Source organism: Thunnus thynnus, chromosome 15, assembly GCF_963924715.1.
Source record: "Thunnus thynnus chromosome 15, fThuThy2.1, whole genome shotgun sequence".
NCBI lineage: Eukaryota > Metazoa > Chordata > Actinopteri > Scombriformes > Scombridae > Thunnus > Thunnus thynnus.
In genome coordinates this window covers 966,612-971,233 of record NC_089531.1, presented here as the reverse complement: position 1 = coordinate 971,233, position 4,622 = coordinate 966,612, and the positions used below count along the sequence as shown (strand labels likewise).

Genomic DNA, 4,622 nt, shown 5'->3' with positions numbered 1-4,622 from the left:
ACTAGCTAATATATATATGTATACATATATATATATATATATATATATATATATATATATATATATATATATATGTATATAATGTTTTTATTCAGTGACATTTCTGTTAAAATTGTCTTTTAAATGTACAATCCTTGCTTTAGTTGTAGCCTACATGTTCCTTGTCCTCCCAGCTCACTGGGGATGTTTTTAACATAAACAAAGTTCAAGTTTATAGAGGTTCCTGTTAAACGTCAGCAGTGAGTTTTGTCCAGCTATAAAACAAAAATCAGGGAGTTTAATTTCTGCACCATAGTGAGAGAATAAGCAATAATGTCAATAAAGAACAAATAAAATGTTTACTTGTTAATCAGTTATGGGCTGTAACAGAACAGGAAGCAGATTAACCTGCCAGAAGAAGAATATAAACTCTATAAACTCCTGTTCCTCTGTGCAATATGTCGTTTTTCTTTGCTAGGATACTATGAGGCCCCAGATTAGCTCTATGCTAAAATGTAATGAAATAATATGTAACATGCACAAAACTGAAATCAAGAGGATCTGAAAACTGGAATTAATTTGAATTATTTTAAATGAGCACAAACCAGTTAAGGCCCAGTCACACCAGAAAGTGATGCAGTACATTTCATCCGCTGCGCTCAGTGTTTGCTAACATCACAGGACTAGACAAGCTAAAGGCCGAGACGTTAGCCAGCCAGGAACAAGCTAATGTAAGTAACAATAACTCTCTGAGCTTCTTTCTGTTTCCTTCTCCCCGATGCTTTGACGTAAAGTCAGAAATAAAAAATACTCATTGAATTACCTATAATTAGAAATAGTTATAACACACAAACATGCTGAAACTGTTCGTTGTATTATTACGTATTAAGTAATGTGTTGGCATAAAATTAATCACAAATTTTTCGATAAATTATGTAACTCATTTATCGAGTGAAAATATTAAACATGTTCCAGCTATAACATTTTACAGACTCACAATTAATAAACAGATTAATCAGTAATAATAGTTATTATTATTAGCAGCAGACTGATAAACAATAATCTTTTTACACTTTTCCTTTACACTGAATGTGTTTTGGATCAACTGTTTTCATCCTGCTCAAAAATCAGCTGATAAACATGAAAACTGTCCGTCGTTAAAAGTCACATTTTGTGTTGCTTCTTGTTGCTGCTGTGATGTTGATTTTCTCACCGAGTTTCTGATGTTACATCACAACGTTTTAACTGTTTCTTTTCTTCATTTTTGCACATTTGTCATGAATCTTCTGATGAGCTCAGTGAAGCACTGACACTGTAAGGAGAAAAGCATTTAATGCATTCATCGTACTGTAAGTGATGTTGGTGAAAAGATGTATTTATTTGTATTTATTTTGAGGTTTATACACACTGATTCATCAATTTAGAATCAGAATCCACTGAATAATTTTACACTGTATTTATAATTCTAATTATGACGTATAATTTACACTGTATTTATAATTCTAATTATGACATATAATTTACACTGTATTTATAATTCTAATTATGACGTATAATTTACACTGTATTTATAATTCTAATTATGACGTATAATTTACACTGTATTTATAATTCTGACGTATTATTTGACATTATGCTGTGTTCACTTTGTCAAAATATAAAAGTTATTTTAAATGTTCTATTTTCTTTCTTGCTTCTTTTATTTAACTTAAGATTTCTATGTTGATGTTTTTGAATGATGTTGTTTGAATTATTGTATAGAGCAATGCATTATGGGTAAATGGTGCCCCCCCAAAAAAGCACTGTTTATTTTCTGTTTGAGCATCCCGACTTCGTCTTCACATGCAGAATAAAATAAGCTACAGAAACTGCCAGTGAGGTGAGATTATCTCAGCTGGTCTTTGATGTAAATCAGTTGGGTTTTTTTGCCTTTTCTGTCTCGTTTTTACACATTTGAGACGAAACAAACTGACCTGAGAACAGGTGGATTTATCTCACCTCATTGGCTCAATACTTATTTTTCTTGTTTGAATAAAAGTGAGTCTTGAAGACGAAATATGAGGCCAAATGGCTTATTACAGAAATGAATTTTGTTGTGTGTGTTTTGTATCATTTTCATCTCATCAGACATGAAGAAATGACGAGATTAATGTTTCGCACATAAAAACTTTTTAAACTCGGAAACATAAACATGACAAAACTGACTTCTAGCAGAAAAACATTTACATCTTGTGGACAAACTTTTTTTATATTTTACTTTTATTTTGTTTTACAAAATTCACTTCTTGTGGCATTTTTTTTATTATTATCTGTAATTTCACTGAAAGGATGAATTGATTAATCGAGAAAACATGAATGAATGATAATGAAAATAAACCAAACTGACGCTGTTTAAGATTGTAGAGATAAAATGACGGGTATTGTAGAAATAGTGAATTTTAAAATAATTTTAACATAATGCAGTTTTTATTGTACACTATCACTACTCTGATTGGCTAATTGGTCGTCTGTTAATAAGTACAGATGGGTCGCCGGCGTCTTCACCATAGCAACAGTCGCTGAGGATCATGGGTAGGCTAATGTAGCCGCTTCCGCTATCGTACAAAACTGAGAAAAATACTTTATTTCTAAACCAAAATTGCACGGTCTTTTGAATTTTTTCGTTATTTGATTCTGACACCAAAAACGTTTTTTTGTGTTTTGTTTTGAAACAAATAACAGATTTACCGTTTTTGGGTTTTTGAATTACAAATGAATTACGAGTTATCCGATGATACCTGGACCCTGACGTTCATCAGCGGCGAGTAGCTGCTGCGTCACATTAAATTGTATCACAGATGAAACTATGATTGAAGTATTTTTTAAGCTTTTGTATGAGATGTTTGTTCAGGATCAGTTTATAATCTATAATTTGGAGAGAAGAGCAGAAATCATACTTCCTGGTTGTGGTCACATGACCCATGAATCCAACTACACTATTGGCTGACTGCCCAGATTGAGATTCATCAGTTAGTGAGACACACACACACACACACACACACACACACACACACACACACAGAGGTGCAGCTGTGTAATGGAGCGATGCTGTTTGTCCTGGCCTACATCTGCTCTGCTCTTCATTACAGCTCACTGACCTGACTGTGTGTGTGTGTGTGTGTGTGTGTGTGTGTGTGTGTGTGTGTTCAGACACTAATGCACGAGAGTGTGTCTGATTATGTATGCATGTGTGCGCATTTCTTGATGACTAATCTGCTGTCAGTGTTTGCGTGTCGCTGAATCGAACAGTGATCCAGCTTAAAGTCTGACATGAAAACTGAATCACAGCTCGTATGTAAAGATGGACGACACGCGTCGGTTTCACTGGAGCTAAACTGAGCTAACGGGGCAGGTTTCATAATCAAGTAACATTAAACTTAGTGACATATTGTGACAACAGTCTGACTCAGTGTTTAGTCCCGGAGCCATCCTTCAATCACAGCTGTCAATCATCACCAACATCAAAGATACTATAAGTCTTCAAATCTTATTAACGGAGCAATAATTTCCTAAATGACCACCAGCAAACAATGATTGACTCAATAGAGTTCCCAGTGTTCCCAGTGTTCCCAGTGTGTTAAACCAGCAGTCAGGTGTCTGTAATCATTCCTCCTGTTCATACTGGATATTAAAAGATCCTTCAAATGTGCTTTCAATGGAAGTGATGGAGGCCAAAATCCACAGTGTGTCCACACAGTCATTTAAAGTCTGTGTGAAGCTTCTATTCAGCTTCATCAGTCTGAGTTAGTCATATCAAGTGGATATCTGACACATTTACAGTCTTTTTAGCATTAAATTCCCTCTTTGTGTTTCCTCGGACAGTGTTTCCCTGTTGAGCTGCAGGTGGAAGTATAGTAACAAAAAGAGGAACTTTGGCACTAAAAAGACTGTAACGTTGAAAGATATCTACTTGATTTGACTCATTTGGACGCTGAAGCTTCATATTAGCTTCAGATTAACTTTTGTGGATTTTGTCCTCCATCACTTCCATTGTAAGGTCATTATGAAGGGATCTTCTAATGGTCAGTATGAACAGGAGGAATGATTACAGCAAGAAAAACAGCTTTAATGTTCATTTGACTGACTGCTGGTTTAAGACACTTGATAAACTGTGAACTCGTTCTTTAAGGTACTTTAGCTGCTGCTCGCATGTATTTATCATTGATAATCAGTCTATAAAGAGTTAATAACTGGTTTATAACTCACTATAATACAGCAGTGTTTATTAATGTATAAGTTAACTATAAATCATCCTGTGGACACACAGAAGTGTTTTCTGTATAAACAGATAAAATGACAATATAGTAAAACAGCTGTTATAATACTGAACATTAATAAACACTTATATCTGCTTATAACTATGTTATTGTTTTATCAACCGTTATTATTGACTGTTTAACTGTTCTGTCTGCAGGAGATGAAGCACAAGAACCAATGAGCTTTTCTGTGTGTGTGTGTGTGTGTGTGTGTGTGTGTGTGTGTGTGTGTGTGTGTGTGTGTGTAACAGTGGAGGCTGATTCGTGTTCACATCAGAGTGCAATAAATTATTTACACTGACTCTCTCTCACTGTGTGTGGCTTGATGCTCGCTCGGCCGCAGTCTGA

General features: G+C 34.7%; 1 long non-coding RNA gene across 1 annotated transcript in view; it reads right to left on the bottom strand.

Moving 5' to 3' along the window:
• Positions 1 to 4,622, bottom strand: part of LOC137198964 (uncharacterized) — a 131,286-nt gene that overhangs the window by 48,552 nt on the left and 78,112 nt on the right. The gene's annotated exons all lie outside the window — the stretch shown is intronic.